Source organism: Mycteria americana, chromosome 1, assembly GCF_035582795.1.
Source record: "Mycteria americana isolate JAX WOST 10 ecotype Jacksonville Zoo and Gardens chromosome 1, USCA_MyAme_1.0, whole genome shotgun sequence".
In the NCBI taxonomy this organism is placed as follows: domain Eukaryota; kingdom Metazoa; phylum Chordata; class Aves; order Ciconiiformes; family Ciconiidae; genus Mycteria; species Mycteria americana.
Genome location: NC_134365.1, coordinates 158205137 through 158228229, shown reverse-complemented (window position 1 = coordinate 158228229; position 23093 = coordinate 158205137).

Sequence of the window (23093 nt, the reverse complement as noted above, 5' to 3'; positions counted from 1 at the left end):
GCCTCTCAACCGCAGGATATTCAACACAGGTCACCCACACCCTGCATGATAACGTTTGTTATAACGATGACCAGCGTCACTTTAAAGAAACGGTGAATTTCATTGCATGTCAGGCTGGACCCACACCAGTAGGCTTGCTGTGAAGTGCTAACTGGGTTAGCACCGAGTCCTTGTGGAGAGATGGATGGAGTAGTTGTGGATTATTATCAGCCTTCATCACCAACAACGCTCAGTGCTGTGAAAACTGAGATGCTGCTCGCCATATTCAGTAGCAGGAGACAAAATGCTTTTTAAGGTAAGGTACCAAGGAATTTACAAAGCTTTAGTAGCTTTTGGTAGCAATTAAACAGGTCTTCCAGGATTGCGGTGCTAATTAGAAGTCCCTAAACTCTGCCTAAGGTGAGCTTTTAATAGCTAAACCCCATTTTGCGACTTTAACAAAATGAGGATAACAATGTGCTCAGATGTCGAAGGACTTAGAAAACATGAATGACATAAGGTGCAAATTCCCACATCATTAGATTAGGAGTTAAAGCAAATTCCCACATACAAATTAGGAGTTAAAGGCCAGCCTGTACAAGCTGATGGCTCTTTCAAACATGGATTTTCTGATTAAACGTTTCACTCCTGTAGTGCTGTAGTTCATACCCTGGTCTTGCTCAGTGCTGCACTTGGGAATGCCGACTGATGACTCAAGAACTGTGGATTCAATACTTCATTCATTTAATCTTTACAGATCCTAGGTAATCATTATAATTTCAAAAACATAAAGAGTCATAGCTTTCTTTATTTTTGTGCTCAGGAATTTAAAAGTTATGTTGCTCCGGTGGATTTTGTGCAGTTATATGTCAGCTGAATTTTCATGTACAAATGTATTCCCTAAGTTGATTTATCAGAAGACATTAAATGTCAACTCAGTATTCATAAGGAATCTTTTGTCTGCATTAAGGGCCGGCTGCTGCCAGTGATATTGGGTTTCTGAGCACAAGAACAGCCAGCCAAAAAAAAAACCCCAAAGTCATCGCTTGATTTGATTGTTATTCATTTTTAAGTACTTTCATTCAGCTCTGATTGCTGTAGAATTTGTCTGCTTTATGAGTGTCTTTAAAAAGAGACATTGATGTTTTTTGCTGTCTTAAGTGCTAACAATCATCACTGTTAATGAACATGGACTCATTAATGTCTAAATCATTCACAGCACAAGGGTGTATCTTTCCCTCTTGAGTTTGCTTTTCCTGGGACAATTAATTTTTATATTAGCTACTACTACCATCCATGAATTTTAGTTTATCCTTTGGATCAAAACACTAAGTTTTGCACAGTAAAGGTGGCATTTTTTAATCAGGAGAAGAGTTTTTAGAACCCCCCTCTATCCATAGAAATACACACTTTTATTTTTACTTTTTTAATTCTTAAATCTATGACCTATAGCTCTTTTAACTATTCCTTAAATGAAAGCTGCCGTTATTAGTGTAAATAACATTACGCTGTGAACCATGGAGAAAACAGATATACCTCTTGAGCACAGGACTATTAAAACTGACAGTATGACACTGTGACATTATCAAATCATGTAGGAACAAGGTAAAGAAGGAATGATATCATCATACCTGCTCTTATCTTAATTTTGGATCCTGAAGAACAATGTTTTTTAAAAAAATGCTTTTCAGTGACATATTATTGTGACCATTTCAGGAAAAGCACAGCAATGCCAAAGACTTGGGCTGAACTCAAGCCCTAAAGTTTTTAAGGAAAAAAACACATTGTCCTGAGAAAAATGAATATTCTGAAACTGCATCACCGACAAAAATATAAAATTAATAGTTCTCCTGTAGGGTTGAACAGTGCAGCATCCCTTCATCCTGCACAATACCCAGTAACTCCTGTGAAGCACTGGAATACCACCTAAACCAAACCATAATTGAATCATATGATTTTGATAAGGATGTCTGTTGATGATCAAATCACCCTTCCTATGCTATGGGCTTGGCATTTATTTGGTTTATGGAACTAAAAGGAGCAATCTGTGGAACAGTTTTGGGTCTATCAGTCTGTTTTTCTCTTCTTTGGCTCCTTCTGTCCAGGTAGAAATTGCTTTCTGATATGAGTACTCTCCTTTTATTTCCACAGGATTTGGATTCACTGAATATTCATAAAAAAGGATGTGATAGCATTGCATTTTTACTATCTTTCTTACTAAATAAAAATGACAAACAGCACCAGGTTACAGCAGACCATAACATAGCAAGAGTCTGCTAGGTTCTGAGAGTCTGCATAAACAAAGCAAATAAAATGATAGCATTTGCAAGACTGGTGCCCATCATAGGATCACATAGTCACAGAATCGTATAGGTTGGAAAAGACCTTTAAGATCATCGAGTCCAACCGTAAACCTAACACTGCCAAGACCACCACTACACCATGTCCCTAAGCACCACATCCAAACGTCTTTTAAATACCTCCAGGGATGGCGACTCAACCACTTCCCTGGGCAGCCTGTTCCAATGCTGGACAACCCTTTCAGTGAAGTAAAATTTCCTGATATCCAGTCTAAACCTCCCCTGGCACAACTTGAGGCCATTTCCTCTTGTCCTATCACTTGTTACCTGGGAGAAGAGACCGACCCCCACCTCGCTACAACCTCCTTTCAGGTAGTTGTAGAGAGCGATAAGGTCTCCCCTCAGCCTCCTTTTCTCCAGGCTAAACAACCCCAGCTCCCTCAGCCGCTCCTCAGAAGAATTGTGCTCTATGGTGTATCATGATACATCACGCACTGCAGCAATGCTGAACACACATAGTTCTCTAAGCAACAGAACCAGATGAGAGTGGGTTCAGAGTTTTGTGGATTACTGATTAGATACTTTGATGCCCAATGAAGTATGAGATTTTCCTGTGGCTGGACATTCATATTTCCGCCTTCACATGAGCACTAAGCAGCAGACTGGAGCGGGGGATGCAGTGTCACTACCAAAGAAACTTGTTTCCATATTGCTGTGCCTTGCTTGGATGGACTGACTTTATGAGAAGATGAGAAAACTGGGGGGGGAGTTCTTTCAGCATCTGAAATATTTTTATAATTTCTTCTTTCCAAGATGGGTTCACAGACCCTTTCTCTCATAGAGGCCATTAATGCCTTCTCTTCTACTCAGGCACCTACTGTACTGGAGCTTGGGCAGAGAGGGATATCACTATTCCTTTGTGAAATTTGGTTAGAACTGGCTGGTTGGTTCACAAGTTATTAGATATGAATAGACACAGACACAGGCATTCATACTTTGATTGCTCAATGCTCATTCTTTTCAGGCAACTTGATTAAAAATGTGAAGGGAAGCAGAGGGAACAAGTAAATCATCTGCTTTCTGTATGAAGAGGTCTGACTCTTAACAAGTTGCAGCTCCCTTCAATTGGCCTCTGATTTCTCACTTTACGGTTAACATAAAATTCTTCTAGTGAGAGAAGAAAAGAAAGAAACAAGTCCCTGGAAAGCTGATTTTACTACACACAGCACTTAATGTATGTAGCTTTTTTCTGAATTTATTCCAAAAAAGTGGTTGCCTTTCGAGTTCCATTAAATATATATATGTTTTATGAATGTAGCCCCTTTTTATCTCCTTCTTACAACTTTTCCTACCTCCTTGTAAGATTTCTGCTGTCTGTGTTTCAAGAATCCAAGGCTTAGCTCTGGTAGGGAAACTTGGCTCAGACTTCTGAAGAAATTGCTAAGTTGTGAGAAAGAGCTGTGACAACATCTATAGAGTGGAGCTGTGTGAGATAAGAAAGGTAAAATTGCCGGTGGAGGTAGGATTATTGAAACTGGGACTGTTAGTAGCGCAAGGATTCAGGAGGAAAAATGCCAACGTGGAAAAGAAAAAACCCTAAAGGAAGAACAGGGAGGTGGAAGTGAACAACTCGGGAAAAGCGGAGATCCAGGGAGCAGCAGAGGCCAACCTTTGTGACTTTGACTCAGGATTCTCCTGACCCAACCTCATTACTGACTCCTGCCTGGCTAGCAAGGAGTCCCTGAGTGTCATATGGGAAGGGGTAAAGACTGAGCACACTAATGTTTAGCCTAGTTCTTTATTAGATAGCTATCTTTTGTATGTGCCAAGCAATGAATAATTGCTATATACTTTAAAGCTGTATATATTATGCTGTCGTAGTCTCTTTGCAAATAGCTAAAGGTGTTCAAAGCGATCCAAACAGTTGCATCAATTGGTTACATCAAACAGGTAATGATTTAGTCATGCTGAGTTTCTGTGGATGCCACCAAAACCAAAACAGGCCAAAAGCAATTGATTGCAGAGCTTTTATGAGGAGAGACTTTTGAGGTATAGCTTCTAAGAGGAAAGGTGTTAAATGATCTGTACTATCCATTGTGTGGTCCAGCCTTTGAGATCTGGCTGTTGAAGAGAAAATTCTAACTGTAACTGCTCAGCAGTGCTAATTGGTGACCGAGGAATGATCTGGCATGGAGGGCAAGAAGGCCCAACTGCAAGAAGGGGTCAAACTGGCTGGAAGCAGGAATGCCAGAGACAGAACGACTCCTTGCAAGGGAGTGAAGTTTCCCTTGGTAGTGAGATAAGAAACAGCCTCAGCATCATCTTGGAAAGGGAGCACTCAGGGGCCCAAGCTCAGGGGACACTTTTGGGCAGCAGAGCTGGGCTGAGGGATGGACCCAGGGCCGGGGGGATTGGTGCTGCTGCAAGTGTACGTAAGGAATCTGCTTGTGCCGCATCTTTGCAGATTCCACGTAGAACTGCATATTGTGGTAGGACTCTGCCCAATGCATTGTTCATTAAATTTTTCTTCTATATTTAAGCACAAATGTGTGTTTAACTCACCTCGAGGGGTACCATAAAAATTCCCCAACACTGTATATGTCCCCTTTTCAGACTGGACCACTGTACCTTTTAACATTTCCTGATGAGTCAGAAGCAATATGGTAGCTGATGGGTAAGCTATTGTCCCAAACTGAAACTCTGAGCTGACACTTGGGAAACTTACACATGTCTTCAACCAGCAGAAGAGCTGTGATGTGTGAAGTCTCTCTCCTCTACCTGAGAATTTCACTGGAAATACAGTCTTCGTTGCATCAGCCTCTGACCTCTCACTAGATCCAGTGGCTAGAGCATTTATCTGGATTACTGTCTTGGTTCCTATCGTGATTTCTCCTTTTATATAAAGACTTTATGATGTAAAACAAATGAACGGCTTTGAGATCAGGGACTGAAACTTCCCATGGCAAGTACTTCATCCATGGATCCAGGTTATAAAGGTATTTTAAAATCTGTATGTTAACCAGTCCTATTCCAAGAATACTTTGTGTTCACCCAACTTTAGGAAGAATCCAAGCTCTGTGCCAGTCTTGCCTTAGATATCTAAATTAGGAGGGGAAAAAAAAAAAGTCAATGTCTTCTGGTTAATGAGGTTTTTCTTTGCCTTTAACAGTGTTCCACTCAGTTTGTGGGGTTTCTAGAGAGACACCCCTTTTGGTATAACAGTCCATTTGTCAGAGTACCTACCCAGGCAGTAGGATGCTTTGGGTTCAGTACAATACAACACTAGCATGGCCCTCCCATTCCTGGGGAACACTCAGACAACAGACTATAAATAAAGTGGGTGAAACATATAGAAGAGTGAAAGCTCTATTAACTGTTCTCCCAAAGCTTGGGTCCATGCAGGATTATAAAAGTCATGGGGCAAGAGATGCGAAGAGCCAAAAGGAAGCAGATTTCACTTTGATGAACTTCTTTCGGACAGATCAAAACAGGGTTTCTACTTCTGGCTTCCTGGGGTATGAGTATGTGTTGACCATTTTACTAGGAAGGAGTCCTGAGAAGAGGAGCCACTTTATCTCAGAAAGTGTTCACAGAGTGCCAAGTTTACAGCTCCAGTGAACAGGCTGGACACCCACAGCAGCGAACTCCATGATACCATGGAAGTGCTTAACTTTTTTGTACAAGTAATGGGAAACAGGTAGACCTGTTTTCTCTCTGCAGCTCTCCAGAGGCTGCTTAGCGAACTTAAGCAGTTCTGCTAAACAGCCTGATCACCATTTGAAGCTAGATATGTATAAGGATGGGTCAACATTTAAGTTAGAAGGATATATTGACAAAAATTATTTCTTCCTTGAGATGGTCTTGAAACTGCTCGCAGTACATTCACGGATGTAACGCAGACAATCTAGCCTGTTGTACAGAGAAATTATTTCACACCATTTTCAGCACACGCTGCTTACTGCCAGTAAGTGAACTCCTTTTTTGCATTAACTAACTTCCAAGTCATCTCGCCAAATATATGTTCATTGAAACAACCCGTCTCCCTCTTTCAACAGCATTTAAAACCAGACCTGGCACAGGATTCTGCAGGGTGCAACCCCACCTAAAAGGCGTAAGTAGGGGATGAAAGGGCGGGGGGGAGGTTAGGCTGACTGGCACTGCAAAGTCTGTTTCTGCGTGGACACTGATGAGCCAAGTTATCTCTGCTGGCCACCGGCCCGACTACGTGGTTCCTGCCAGGGTTTCATTGCTTGTGCTGATCTTTGGGGAACGGTTATTGTATGAACGCTTGATAAATGATGTTGCAAATTAAGTTTACTTAACTGAATTCTTTTTACTGTATTCTTTTGTCTGAATACTTTTGCTTAGCATGAGCAGCTAAAGTGGCTGAAGCCTTAGGCCACAAGCTGCAAACTTTCACCTAGAAAAGCTGAACTTATCTTGAACTGTTGCTTAGTTACGTGAAGGAAGGCCCCGAGACCAGTGCAAACTGGAAAATAAGAAGGCTGCGGCTGCCAGCAGAAGTTGCGGCCCATCCCGATAAGAACAGCTAACGGCCCGTCTGGAGCCAGAGAAGGAATCCCACACGGAACAGCAAGGCCCCAGACCAGAAATTGCCATCGGGCCAAGAGGCGCGTGCAAGGCGCGGGAGGAACGGGCGCAGAGATTGTACGGGTATAAATACCCAGCGATTTCTTTGTCCTGGGTCCCTCTCCAGGGGCACCCAGCTCGAGCTGCTCCTGTGGCTGTACCACTCCGTTAAATTGTCCATTTCTTTTCCTGGGATCGGACGTCTGCGACTCTGCTGCGGGAAACCTCGGGCAAAGAGATTTCTTTAACAGTTTGGTGACCCAGATGGGACCCTGGGTCACCACCTTCGGATCCTCTCCTCTCCAAACATCCAACTGCCGGCATCAGGTGAGTTCACCTGGGACCTTTGGAGCCAGAGGCATCGAAGGGTGAGTGTTAAAATTCCCCAAGCAGATGTGGCGAAAACACTGCAGGGGGTTCGAGTCCTCCTCAGTATCAGGGTGGGTTCGAGTCCCCCCCTTGCTGCAGCCTGGAGTCGCGTGCCGGGTAACGAGCGCAGCGCGGAGCTGCGTGGCCTGATCAGCGCAAGGTGCACGTAGAAGGGGGTTCGAGTCCCTCTTAGTAATGGGAAATAAGTGCACGTAAAAGGGGGTTCGAGTCCCTGTGAGTAACAGGGAAATATAACCCTTTAGACATAAACTGTTGACCAAGTCTGAGACTAGGATTGGATCCAGCCGCACCTAAACTCCTCTCTAAGGCGTTTAGAAAGCAAAGGGATCCTTTCTGAACCTCGTGACTCAACGGGAGGGTCTCCCTGGCAAAATATGGCAAACAAACCAGGCGTAGAAAAGGGGACGCCCTTGGCCGAGGTCTTACAGAACTGGGAGAAAATTTATGGTTGTCCTGGTTTTGGCTGGGATAGAGTTAATTTTCTTTCTAGTAGCTGGCATAGTGCTGTGTTTTGGATTTAGTATGAGAATAATAGTGATAACACGCTGATGTTTTGGCTGATGCTAAGCGGTGTTTACACTGGTCAAGGACTTTTCAGCTTCCCCTGCTCTGCCAGGCGCACAAGAAGCTGGGAGGGGGCACAGCCAGGACCGCTGACCCCAAGTGGCCAAAGGGCTATTCCATACCATATGGCGTCATGCTCAGCATATAAAGCTGGGGGAGTTGGCCGGGGGGCAGCGATCGCTGCTCGGGGACGGGCTGGGCGTTGGTCAGTGGGTGGTGAGCGGTTGTGTCACTTTTTTTTTCCCTTGGGTTTTGTTCCTCTCTCACTCTCTTGTTGTTTTCCTTCTCATTACAATTTATTATTATTATTTTTCTTCCAATTATTAAACTGTTCTTATTTCAACTCACGAGTTTTCTTACTTTTGCTCTTCCGATTCTCTCCCCCATCCCACCGGGCGGGGAGGGTGAGCAAGCGGCTGGGTGGTGCTTAATTGCCGACTGGGGCTAAATCACAACAATGGTGCAGCAGAATTATCTAAAAAACCACTAAAGAATTATCTAAAAAAACATTTGATAAAAATATCAAATTAATGCCAAGGTGAATGGCTGTTTATTACAAGAATGGATCCACACAAAATTAATGTATATTTGAAACATCAACTGGAGGATAGGTACCCATACCAAATGGATTACTGGTATGTATGGCATGCATGATCTGGGGAGAGAAAAACTTCCAGGACAAAAGAAAAAGGGGGTAATTGTAGCAATAGCAGAAGCTACCGCACCAAAAATTCCTGTGCGTAGTTCAACACCACCTTATCTGTCGTCTCTGCCTTCTTCTGATTCTCCTCCTGTTTACCCTCCAGCTGCCGGGCTCTTTCCTATGACTATGACTCCAGTTGCTAACCCTGCTGCTACGCATCCTGCGGCCCCGGCGGAGACTGCGCCAGCGTTAACCTTTTATAGGGGCCAGCCTTGGAAACCCGGTGACTTAGCGCTGTGGGCGAGTGAGATGCCCTGCCTGAGGGAAGACACTGAGAGGTGTGCCCAATTATTCTTAAATTTATGTACAGGGTATAATCCGAATTGAAGTGACACTAAAGAACACATGCCCGGGTGGCAGGGAGAGGATTTGCAAAAGATTTTGAATATTGCTGCGTTTGTATATGATACCCTACCCCTTTTAAACTTTACCCCAAAAGGATCTGAAACTAAAGATAAAGTCATAATACACAGGGTAATGGGAAGGGGAGAGAGGAGTCCGAGTAAACCTTTACGAGTAACAGTTGGGAATAAGAGTGTTTGGGGAAGGTTCGTATTGGCAGAGGACTCCCCAGCATGCTTATTGGGAAGAGATCTTTTGCAGACCCTAGATGTAGAATTAACGTTTGTCGCCCGAAAGGATAGACTTAATAATTATGGGAATGAGTGTGATCGCTGAAAGCTCATCACAAAATGAAACAAAAATACTGGAAATACTGAAAATCATACTCACAAAGCTGTGGAGTAAAACTAACACTGATGTAGCACTGCCGGTTTTGGCTCAACCCGTAAACATAAAAACAAAGGGAGGAACCCCACTAGCTGTGAAACAGTATCCTATTCCTCAAGAAGCTGAAAAGAGCATCCAAAAACAGATAGACCGATATTTAGCACAAGGAATTTTGAAAGTATGTGTGTCACCATATAATACTCCTATACTCACCGTAAAAAAGCATAGATTAGATGAGGATGGGGATCCGGAATACCGCTTTGTGCAAGATTTGCAGGCAATTAACCAGCATGTAGAAACTCCACACCCAGTGGTACCTGATCCTTCTACCATACTTTTCCAAATACCACATTGGGCAAAATATTTTACTGTGATCGATCTAACTGCTGCCTTTTTTAGTACCCCATTAGACGAGGGCAGCCAACTTTTATTTGCCTTCACGTGAAAGGGACAACAATTAACCTGGACACGTCTTCCATAAGGGTTCACGGGTTGTCCTACAATTTTTCCACAGATAATGGGAAATTATTTAAAGGGCATAGAATTACCAGGTAAATCAGCTCTTGTACAATATGTAGATGATTTGCTATTAGCAAGTAAGGATGAAAACGCTTGTATAATGGATACTGTACATCTTTGTCCTGCTTTAGCAGAGAAAGGACACTGTGCATCTCCGTCCAAACTCCAGCTGTGTCAAAAGAAGTTAGATATCTAGGTTTTATTTTAAGGGAAGGGCAATGAGTAGTAGACCCAGGAAGAGTAGAAGCTATAATTAAGCTCCCACAGCCAGTCATGAAAAAACAGTTGCAAGGCTTCCTTTCAGCTGTGGGATTTTGTTGGCCATGGATCCCTGGGTTAGGAGAATTAATGAAGCCTCTGACAGAGGCAACAAGAAATGAAAAAGTAGAACCTATAGCATGGGGCCCAGGGAGCAAACAAGCTTTTAAAACAATAAAAGGAGCTTTGGCATCTCCTCCTGCCCTTGGGCTCCCAGATTATACAAAACCTTTCAATTTATACGTGCATGAACGAAAAGGGATAGCCAGTGGGGTGATAATGCAAAAACTAGGACCCCACCAGAGACCAGTCACATACTACTCTGTGCAACTAGATCCAGTTGCAGCAGGGACGCAAGCTTGTATTAAATCAGTGGCAGCAGCGGCAACAATATTGGAGAGAAGCCGCTCCCTCGTTCTGGGACACCCTGTAACAGTTTATGTCCCACACAAAGTGGAAATGCTGCTGAAACAGTATGCAACCCAAGCCTTATCGCCATAACAGTCACACAGATATGAACTGATCTTCCTGTTGGCAGATAATGTAGTTTTGAAAAGATGCAATACCCTGAATCCCACGACGTTGTTACCATTGCCTGATGAAGGGGAGGAGCATCATCAGTGCATACGGGTAATGCTTACTTCCAGCAAGCCACAAACAGATTTAACGGATGTTCCTTTGCAGAACTCAGATCCAGCGCTGTTTGTGGATGGCTCATCCTACTATCTGCATGGACAACGACGGACTGGGTACGCTGTCGTCAGCCAAGGATGAGTAATAGAAGCTGAACCACTCCCAGCAAGGGTGAGCGCACAAGGGGCAGAACTAGTAGCCTTAACATGAGCAGCACATCTGGGAACAGGGAAATGAGTCAACATCTATACGGACTCTCAATTCACCTTCGGAGTATGTCACACAACAGGAACGTTATGGAAAGAGTGAGGATTTTTTACATCATCAGGGAAGAAGGTATCATATGGAGAAGAAATATGTAGTCTACTGGACTCAATCCAACTACCTAAAGAAATTGCTGTAATGCATTGTCCAGCCCACACTAAGGATGCTACAGAAATTGGTAAAGGAAATGCTTTAGCTGATGCAGCTGCAAAGGCTGCGGCCCGACAGCCTCTGAGAGAGTGTACGATTACAGTGAGAATGGCCGGGTTTATCTGACCCGAAAACCATGTATGAGAAGGACTGTTCATCAGAAGAAAAGAAACAATGGAAAAATAGGAAGCAAAACAAGATGACGAAGGAATATGGACAATTGGAGGAAAACCTGTACTGCCAGAGAGATATGTAATTACTGTAGCTAGGTGGTTCCATGACAAAGCACGCGGCGGAGCAGAAGCAGTAGCTAATCAAGTACAGAAGATATGGTCAGCGCCAGGAATCTATGCTGCTGCAAAAAGAATTACCAGCAGTTGCCCAACTTGCCAAAAGTTCTCTAGTGTTAAGCCCAATTCAGAATTAGGATGGCCATGGGCTTATTTCCCTTTTCAGAGATTACAGATGGATGATGCAGATATGCCATCTGTCAATAGGTACAAACACCTGTTAGTAATAACAGATCAGTTGTCAGGATGGGTAGAGGCTTTCCCTACAAGAAAGGCTAACACAGGAGGGGTGGTAAAGACCTTACTAAAAAAAAATCATACCTAGATGTGGAGTTCCAGAATCAATTGAATCAGACAGGAGTGCCCATTTTACAGCAAACGTAATCAGCCAGAATAGAAAGAAACCTACATACCCCCTACCACCTACAGTCTTCAGGACAGGTAGAAAGAATGAACAGGACCTTAAAGGGGAAAATAGCAAAAATATGCACACACACTGGCCTCAAATGGCCAGAAGCATTGAACTTAGCTCTATGAGATGTCCGAAATGCTCCACAACAGCTCATAGGGCTAACACCAGCTGAAATTCTCTTTGGGACACATTTAGCCATACCAGGGACCTACATCCCAGCTAAGACCAGCCTATTGGATGGAGATGAACGGTTGACTCAATATGTTATATATATGCAAAAAGGGTTTGAGGAAAAAAGGAAATACTCTCAATGGTGTCAGCCCACACGACCTGAAATACAGGTTAATGATATACAGCCTGGAGATGAAGTGTTAATTAAGGTATTTTCACAAAAATCCAAATTAGAACCTAAATGGGAGGGGCCATTTACTGTCCTACAATGTTCATATTTTGCTGTTAAAGTTTTAGGAAAAGAAAATTGGATACACCATTCTCATGTCAAACGAGTGGTAAATAACCAACCAGCTAACAAATGACTGCGTTCGGGAGAACTCATACACCGAAAAGATGAAGTGGGACACCTCGCTGCTCTTGCTGCTGTCAACCCTGATGACCGCCACAGCATGGCTAAGTATAAAATCAATGGATGACTCAGGATGGTATAAAGTTAACAAGACTGAAGGGGAGGTAGTTCACATAGATTTTTATGGGGCGGCTGACCAAACCCCTGGGAAACCCAATGAAAGAACTCTCATTTTCTGCTGCGAAACAGATACAGCTCATGATCTAACTCTGACAGAGATAACCAGCAAGGCCAAAGTTCAATGCCCCAATGCTACTAACTGTTGTTTAGCATTCAATTCCAGTTGCTGCCGATGGTTGGACACTGGATTTCAAATAAATAGAATATTTGTTAACGTGGCCTGCGAAAAAATTGACTTGATAGCAACCACTGTCCCTTTGCCCAGCACAACGAGCCTAAAGAATTCCAGTCATGGTGGTATCTAGTCAACCCTGGCAATAAAAAGGCCACAGCTTTTATCTTAACAAGCAATGCATTGGTATACACCATATACCCAATCATTGCGTTAGGATTAAATCACAATGGACCTGTACTCTATCCATTAGAACACAGAGTACAGGCCCAGCAAAACAGTAACAAATGGCAGACTGTCAATGTTGCTGCATGTGTTGTACGAAGACAACAAGGTCTTCTTTGCAAGAGTAACACCATCAAAGCCCAAGACATTCGTCTTGACACTGAACAAAATGTTTGTCATTTTGAAATACATTCCAAAAAGAACCTTGAAACTGTACTTATATATATTGGAAAAGGATGTGTTTGTATGAGAACCCTTTGCAATCTTTTATTCGTAGATAACATTACTGTAGGGATAATCACTCAAATATTTGTCTTTGTAACTTTACTAACATTATAGGATGCGATTTTAGTTATTCAGCTCCTGTGATGTCTTATCAATTGCTACAGCCAAATTTTACCTTAGCTGAAGATACCTATTAGCAGGAATACTTGATAAAAACAAAGGGAGGACTGTTGCAAGTTAAGTTTAGTTAACTGAATTCTTTTCACTGTATTCTTTTGTCTGAATACTTTTGCTTAGCATGAGCAGCTAAAGTGGCTGAAGCCTTAGGCCACAAGCTGCAAACTTTCACCTAGAAAAGCTGAACTTATCTTGAACTGTTGCTTAGTTACGTGAAGGAAGGCCCCGAGACCAGTGCAAACTGGAAAATAAGAAGGCTGCGGCTGCCAGCAGAAGTTGCGGCCCATCCCGATAAGAACAGCTAACGGCCCGTCTGGAGCCAGAGAAGGAATCCCACACGGAACAGCAAGGCCCCAGACCAGAAATTGCCATCGGGCCAAGAGGCGCGTGCAAGGCGCGGGAGGAACGGGCGCAGAGATTGTACGGGTATAAATACCCAGCGATTTCTTTGTCCTGGGTCCCTCTCCAGGGGCACCCAGCTCGAGCTGCTCCTGTGGCTGTACCACTCCGTTAAATTGTCCATTTCTTTTCCTGGGATCGGACGTCTGCGACTCTGCTGCGGGAAACCTCGGGCAAAGAGATTTCTTTAAGATAACAATGATTTTAATCTTTGTTTTAATTCTTGTTGGCTTTTAATATAATTGTAAAAGATAATTTGTGATTTGTGCATTGCCTGATTGCTAAAACCTTTGTGAGATAATAAATGAATATTAAAATTCCCTACGGGAATTTTGGAATTTAGTCAAAAGGCAGGCAGCTGTGGGTGAAGGCTTACTGAACAGCAGCAAAGCCCTGCCACTGCCCTTGCTGGACACTCACACCAATTGCTTTGGTTGCATCAACATAGCATTCTTCATCTCTCCTCAGCCTGCGTAAGAGGCAGATATGTTCCTTTTTTTCTTGGCCTCTGGGCACTCATTCTGTTTTGACATTACCTATAATTGCATGGCCAACAGTGAACACTTACAAGCCTTCCCGTGAGCTCAGATTCCCACAACAGAGCTCTGCCCATGCTCAGGGACCAGGAAACGCAGCTCCCTCCCCGTGTTTCCGCTCTGCTCCTGAACATAACCCGGGGCTCCTCTCCACATCAGTCGCTCAGCCCAGGCTCAATTCTTCATCCTGGATAGACAGAGCCATGGCACAGGCCTGCCACTGCCGTTCTCCATAAAGCTAACTGTTTGGCCTGGACCAAAGAGCATTCTCCAAAACAACGATGAAGCACCAGCTAGAAGGGCCTGGCCAGGGCTAAGAGTGCAGCTTTTAAATGACCAGCCAATTTTAAGAGATGAGGACGTTTACTGTATGAATGAGGAACATCAGTGTCACCAGGACCAGGGAACAGTCCCTGGCACTGTTTGATTACTAGAGCAAATGTAACTGGGAGGAGAGAACAACCCCAAGCAGACCTGGTCCTATAAATATCACCTAGCCTTCATTCTCACCTGGTCTTCATCCCTTATGCGGTGGCTTGCTGCTTGGTAACTTTCCATCTGGCATTCAGAATTGAAAGGGCAGTTCCTCTACGTTCCAGTCGCTTTGGGGAACTCTGAGGGCAGACCACACTTAACTGGTGGCTGAAGTTACAGATTAAAGAGCCATAACTGGGAACCACTCCTCCTGTTTAGCATTGGCAGCAGGACACAAGAAATGGTCATACAGTCTGCACCTAGTCCTGGGAACTTCTTATTTCTGCTGACCAAGTAAAACTTCCACAGTCCTCTTTCTGGACAGGCGGAAGAGGTCTGTGTGTAAGGCACATCTACACTGCAGCGGCAAGTATGAGCAAAGTTATGGGGCAGTCTGTAGGTACCAATGTTAAGACACCTTCCCACAGATTCTCGCCATCTTGCTTTCCCATCCACTTTTGGGATCTCTAAAAATATTCCTCAGCATTGCTAAAGGAGAAGGAAGAAAAAGAGGTGAGGGCAGAAGAGAGCCATCATAAACACCTAATAAATACATCTCTCTCTATATATATATATGTACACACACATATAGTGTGTATATATATTGTGTGTATGTATATACACTATATATGTGTGTGCACATTTACACATACTCTAGCAGGTTTTGGATACTCTGATTTAGAAATCCCTCTCCCCTCCATGCAATTCCTGGAGCTCACTCACGTGCTGCACAGATAAGCATGCAGCAGCAGCAATCCAGAGCAGGGCCACGTCTGAGCCCCAGTCCATCCATGGGCAGCAGCCAAAACGTGGGTCAAGGGTTCAGCATCCCAACATAACCACAGAATTGTGTAAGTCAGACCAGAATTCAAAAACAAAGACGACCCACCACAAAGCATGTGCATTCATGCACGTAGAGACAAATACCATGTAATTCTAAATGGATTTTACACTAAAAGATAATGCACTATGAGAGAAAATGTAAGCATGATTTTGGAAAGGTTGAACTGGCCATGTCTGCCAAAAATACAGGTCAGGAAGAGAGGTTATCCAAAACATGTACAGAAGAAAATTTTTCCTGTCCCATCATTTATTAAGAGACAGGTCTCTTCCTCCTGGTAAGATGTCCCTTTATATCTCCTGGCCACTAATAAAAGTTAAATATTTCAGTCCTACATTTTTAAATATTACCTGTACCGCACCTCAGATGCCATTTACTGAGTGTCTGCCAGGAATCTGTATGAGATCTGCATACAGCAGTTGGTGTGTTTATAAAGCTCTTCATCAAGCATAAGAATTTAGATATATCAATATAGGAAAAAAAGGCTTCTAGAGTTACCACATAAGTCAGAGGGAAAAAAAAAAGGAGTAAAATTATGTTTTTCTTTCTCGTAACTGTCTTTTATTTATTAACTTTGTTAATGTTGTTAATGCATGTGACCCCCCTGCCCTGGTTGCTGTTACAGCACCGTGTCAGGCAGTCTGCCCGCAGCACCTGCTGTGTTTCAGTTACAGCTAGATGGAATCAACAAAACTGGCTATCCTGTTTATTTCTATGTTGTTTATACAACCATGTTCAGAGACCTGAACAATGTGACACCTGTCATATTCATATTTATTTTTGCCTTGGATAATCTTTAATTTCTTATTACCCCAATAGCACTCAGAGATTTTAATTACAATAAAATACAAATAAATCCAAGACATATTTAACTATGTCCGGTATAATCATATATGAGCATGTTTATAGTAAGCATAGACTGAAGCATAACACAGAGGTACGCAGACTAGCTTTAAACTGGAGGAATAAAATCATGCTGCTTTGGCAGCACACAGGTCTGGTACTTAAAGGCTATAATACACTAGTCAAAAGAGGCTAAGGCTGGGGAGAAGCTGTGGGAGAACAGGGAGGAAAAAAGCAACCACAAAACCTAAAGTGAGACTAGCTGTTACACACCTATTGCTGTCTTCTACTTGAATATACGTATCTATGCACAGACACGCACACGTGACCCATTTATCCACCTGCCTTTGACCACACCGTTAGTTCATCAACTGCAGGTGTAAGACGCGGGGGCTGAAAACATGGGTTTGAAAGAACACGTTGCCTCTGGCTGATGCTGTAGCAAAGCCTGCTGAGGAAAGGCGGGCTGTAGCGTATCGGCTGCAGGAGGAAGCTGCCATGTGCAAGAACGCGGAGAAATCCTACCTCTTCCTTCGAGCCCCACTTGCCCACAGGGACTCAAACTGTGGTTTGGAGTGGTGTTTATGTTTGTGAAGTCTACCATCGCAAGAAAGAAGCTGTTACTTAAGCACCCCGGGATCAAGGCTGGGCAATCAGATGAAAGTGGTTAAGTTACTAGAACCCATTTTCACTTTCAAAACTGATATGGCTATATATCACTTCAAATTGAAAGTAAGCTCTCCTGTTCTCTCAGATATGATTATTATTTAAACATTCATACACAGTGCTTAGAGAGTTCTTTCCACTGATCATGAGACTTTGAACAACGTTGGTGTGTTCACATTCAGTATAAGTCAATTTATTTTATGCTTTGGTTTTTTTTGTTTTGTTTGGGGGGGGGGGGTTGGGTTTTGGGGGGCTTTTTTGCCTATGGACTCATTAGTTTATTATCAATTCTACAGTACAGGATTACATAAATTCTATGGTTTTCCTTCAGCTTAATGTGTGGCTGTCAAAAATCACACTGATAAGAGTGCTAGCTATACTAATACCTGTTCTACTGCAGATGAAAAAAAAAAAATCTATTAAGTTTGCAATGTATAAGGTGCCACCACGTGACAGTTTGCCCATTCAGAAGACACCAGAAATTAGACTGGGAACTTCAGTTCAGACCTGGCTCACAGAATCACAGAACAATCCAGGCACCTCTGGACGATGGCACTTCTGGAGATCATCTCGTCCAAATCCTCTGTTCTTGAAAGGTCAGATCGAGCAGATTGCTCAGGACTGTATCCAGTTGGGCTTTGAATGTCTCCAAGGATGGAGACTCCACAACCTCTCTGGGTGACCTGTTCCTGTGTTTGAGCACCCTCACAGTAAGGAAGTGTTTTCCTAGTTTTAAACAAAATTTCCCCTACTTCATTTTGTGCCCATTGCCTCTTATCCTGTACCGGGGCCACTGATGACAACTCTTCGAGCCTGGCAATTCAACCAGTTTTCAGTCCACCTCCCTGACTGTTTATCTAGCCCATACTTCATCAGCTGTTTGTGAGAATATTACAGAAGGCAGTGTCAAAAGCCTTCCTAAAGTTGAGAAAAACAGAGAAAAGGTGCTCTCCCCTTGTCCACCAAGCTAGTCTTATACTACAACAAACCACATAATGCTAAACAAATTTTAAAAAATTAAATCAGAACCACAAGCGCTTCTACCAGAAAAACCCCTTCTACCTGAATCTATCTCAAAAGGCTAATTTGAACTTTATAAAAAGTGATAGTAATATCATAGTTAACCTTTTCTAACTGACTAGTACAACTCTACACAGAACCGGACTATGTAAATTTGTTCTATTCTGGGAAAGATTGAGGACAAGAGTGTGGAATACACAACCCCTCACACCATACACACTCATTTTGTGTGTAACAATCCTTCTTTTTTCCCTGGTATCTTATTTCTGGCAACTTCAGTCCTGAAAACTGTATTTTACTTTGTGTATGATACATGACACAGGAGAAAACTGAACTCTGGTTTCATAGTTTTATATAGTGCCTCTACCCACAGCATTAACAGAAGAATGAATTTAAATACATTTTGTCACTAACATTGTGATGAATATACGTGTTGAAACATTCTTGTTATGTCAGTTCGCATGCTTAGGCATTCTACATCTTTCTACATTCTCTGTAAGAAAAAATGAAGAACATTAATGCTTGCAGTTTGCACATGAAATTATCCCTTATACATTCTTTCAAAATAATCTTCCCCAAAATTACAAAGAAAGGAAAAGCTACATCTGTTGAAAACATCCCAATAAAATGCTAAATATATTTTATCTAAAAGAAAATAATTTCAAGAGGGATGCCTTTTAATTTCCTTGCTTCTAGAAAATAACATGGAGAAACATTTTAATTATACCTATAAGCTCCACCTGCACTGTTAGGTTTGTATAATTCAAACTTACAGACTGTTCTCTCATTCCTATCCCCTCATAGCAAAAAGTAGTACAGTAAAATTTTATAGACCCATCTACTGTTTTGTGGTACAACAGCTGTTACCAGCTGGAGATGTTTTACGCTCGGTTAAACTGACTATGTTAAAAGGCATTTCCCTAGTCACCTTCAAATGAACATTTTTTCTCCTATTCAAGAAATTTTATAACTTACAACTTCAAGTCCCTCTTTTGAAAGAATTCAAACTGAAATTACGTAAGGATTGGAAAGATTAAATGACTTTGGGTTTTTTTAACAGAAAGATTGAAACTGAATATTATAAAAAACAGTGTGTCAACCTCACTGGCGAACTGAAGAGCCTTTTAAAATCTCGCACCAGATCATTAAATTGAGATGTCATAAACAGAATAATACACCTTATCTGTCATTTGCCATAGCTGACAGACATTTTGACTGATTTCTTTTCACCTGAATAAAAGGACCTTCTGTTTTACACAGATAGTCGTGCCGATTCTTTCAAAACACACAGATGTACTATTTCAGGGAAGAGTAACTAGCAATTGAGCAACAGGGACCACACAGTTTTTAAGTGTTTCACCAAACAGATGTACTATGGTAAAAATTTATAAGTTTTCGACAATTTTTGAATTCCGTCCTGGAACAAAGTTCACATCCAAACTAAATATCAGATGAATATCAGGGGGACAAGGAAAAGGGGTTCTGTGAGGGGTGAGGATTTCCATAAAGAAGAGAGGCAAGGAAGCCGGGTTTCCTTCGTTCAATTCCCTGTAGTATCAAGAGATGCAAGCGGGCTGCTCCGTGAGGGCAAGCACGCTGGGAGCCAAGGGGACAGCAAAGAGGGCATGGGGCAGTGTCCTCACCAACAAACGGCACAGTCTCATCATATAAGTCCCACCCAAGAAGATGAGCAAAGCATGCCTGGTGACGGTAGACTCGGTCAGCTAGTGATGGCTAGGTAAGCCCATAGTCATGAAGTAGGTCCAACACCAAGCCAGAAAGTCAAGTCAGTGGGTGAGGATTGGGATCAGCCAGGTACATGGCCAAGCACAGCTGCAAGGTAGCCACAGTGAGGACTAAGACCGGGGGCCTGAACTTAGACACAGCTTCCAAGCTGATCGAAGGAGGTCCCTAGCAAGGCTTGTCACAACTCTTTTTGCACACAGCAGTTTTCACATCTGAGGAAGTTAACACAGGTACACCACCGAAGCGCTGGCCTTGGGCACAGGCAGTCATACCCCAGGAGGAGGCGGGTGCACCGAGGGCTCTGACAGTTCCTTCCCATCTATGAAGTTCTGGTACGCTAGAAATCCTACTCACATGAGTGGTTGAAATAGTTTCTCTTGGAAGTTATCATTGTTGGTGTATGCCAAATATCAAAATAAAACAATGATACAATTTAGCTAGACAGGTTAAATATGTGAATCATCCTTGTTCTTCAAGAACAAAGATAATATAAATTAACCTAGAGGGGATGGTTTGCATTAAGTGTTTAAATGATACTGATTTTTCATCGTATTTTATGCAAAACACTATTTATAGCCTCCTGCCTAATTAAAGTATTCATTTAACTAGTTAGTGATCATTTCAAGATCAGTGTATATCAAAATAGATAGTGTCTCGTGCTGACTCACTGCAGCTTCCTGCCTCTTCTTTCTCCAGCAATATATCTTCCTAAAAGCAAGAGGGAAATGGAGGAATTTGGTTTTGATATTCACTACACTTAGAATAAAATAAGAGTCGCATAAAGAGACCCAAAGCTACCATGATACTACAGCTAAGTTGTAGCAAAAAGAGAGGGAATTTTTTTTTCATCCATGCAATTGAGCTTCCCCAGTGTTAATTCTTACAGTATTTTAGATGTGAAATTGCTAGGATAATACATCTTCAACACACAGTCAGCAGGTTGCAATCTATTGTATATGCACCGTTACCTTCAGTGTTATTAGCTTTCAGGTCTTCAAAGGATAATTAAACAGTTAATAGTATGATATTTTGCAAGACTGTATTTTAAATCCTATCAGCAGATGCAAGAATAAGATCTTTTAAGCCCCTTAAAATATCAAAAATGACAGTTATTTTCAGTATTCAGGCACAAGCAGAGGAAATGTGAAGTAAAGCAAGAGGGCTGATTCAAGTTGTGCTGATGTGCCACACCTAACAACTAGTCAAGGCTTTCTTGCTCTCCCACTGGTGCACAAACTACTCACTTTCTAGAAAGCAACCCTACCCCTCCCCACCCCAGTGAATAATTTTTCTTCATATGTTTAGGTTTCAGCTTGTTCATATGCTGCTGGTTTGCGTAACAAGACAGGCGCATTCCAAGTGGAATTAGAAGAATTCATTAAGTTATCCTAGGAATAAATAGCCCTTGCCAATACCATATTCCAATGCCTTCCGACTGTCAACTACTTGCGATTTTGGCTTCTTATCTTCTCATATAACGATAGCAGAGGCAACACGTGTGAGATGGAAGCCATCCTCCATTGCCTTACAACAGCCATATTTTCATCCATCGACATATGAAAAGGGCATAAAAGAGCAGTAACAGCGCTTGGCACTTGCTTTATACCCAGCATAAATGTCTACAATAGTAGCAAGCCATTGTCTTTCATTCTACATCATTAGATGTCAGACTGAGGTGTATATTCTAATGTATGAGCACATCTGAGATTTCACCAGCTCTCTATGGTCAATACACGCTGTGTTTCCACAGACCAGTCAGGGAAATCACATGAAGAAATAAAAAAATATTGCTCCCTGGCAAGATTTGTGATACTGCGTGCAAGCTGCCCACAGGCTTTTAATTCCAAAATTGCACTACACAAGTTTGAGTATCTGCCTTTCAGAGTAGAAAAAACTTAGATCTGAGCCTATTTTATTAAGTTGTTTAATAAACAAAGCGAACAGTGGAACCTTCTCCCAGGGATTGCGAAGTTCGTCGCCTGTGCAGAACTAGCTTTGTAACTAGCCAAGAAATCAGACCGTCATTCACCAACATACAGGTGCAGAAAGGATGGGCACCTACCAGATGTTCTGCTACAGCAGGTCCTGAAAGTTGCTCTCTTCTTTCTCCATCACTGGCAGCGTTTTTAAAAAGTGCCAGTTACAAGCCAGTGAATAGGAACAAGACCAAACTTTTCTCTATTTCTCTCAAACTGCAAGGTCTACAGTCCGTTTTTCTCTTCTTTCTTTCTCCACTTCTTCAGGAACACCATCTTAAAATAAACTTAAAACTTTATATTACAATGCCAATTGGAAGGCTTGCTCTCAACCCAAGTGCCTATTTAAAAAAAAAAATCAATCACCTTTACACAAAATGTAAATAAGCTAAGAAATCTTCACCTACAAAACCTCTATTTTCAAACATCTAAATGTAATTAAGAAAATGGGAGCATTTATTGCAGTAAAAAATACAATAGGCTGATGTTTTGTAATCAGAGGGGGTCCTCTGGAAGTTCAGACATCAGGTTAATGTTTCAGCATTTTGACTCCAGCTTTTCCTCTTTCTTGAACACTGTTTTTAATGGATGATGACTACCTAATAATAAGGTTAGTTTTATATGTCAAAACATTTTTTTATTAGACAAAACAAAATAGATAAAAAGACATTTTTTCAGTACACAAACACTGTTGATCAACATCAGCTGTTCCTGCTACATACAAATCTTGTCTTATATTCATCCTTAGACATCATATATGAAGGTCTCTGCATACCTCCTTAATTAATTTGACTTTAAGAAAAACTTTTGTGTCTGGACAACATATTCTTACTTTTTGAATCATTTCCAGCCTTCATTTGTTCCTTCAGTACAAATCAGAATTTCCTTAAAACTAAGCAGATTCACAAACTTCTTCCCTACTTCTCCTATTTTCCTGTCACTACTGTTCTTCCATGAGAATGCCTTTGCTTAGAGGATCCATGGATTCTCCTGTCCCCTGGCTTATATTCTAGATACATACTTAAATAACTGCTGGGTCCAATTTCATCCACAGATCCATGCAGTCAATCCACCTAAGTCGCCAGGTAAAAGAAATATCTCAAAAGAAAAGCTGACCTGCAATGTCTGTATTTTTACAGTGTAGGAGCAAGATCTCCTTTTTACACTGACATATGAAGTACAGCATTTCTTATTCAACATTTTAAAGTAAATTTGCAAAACAGTAACCAAAAGAAGGAATACACGCCATCTAAATTGCTTGATGTTATCCAGTATGCTAATTATCATGCCACATACAAATATTCAGGAT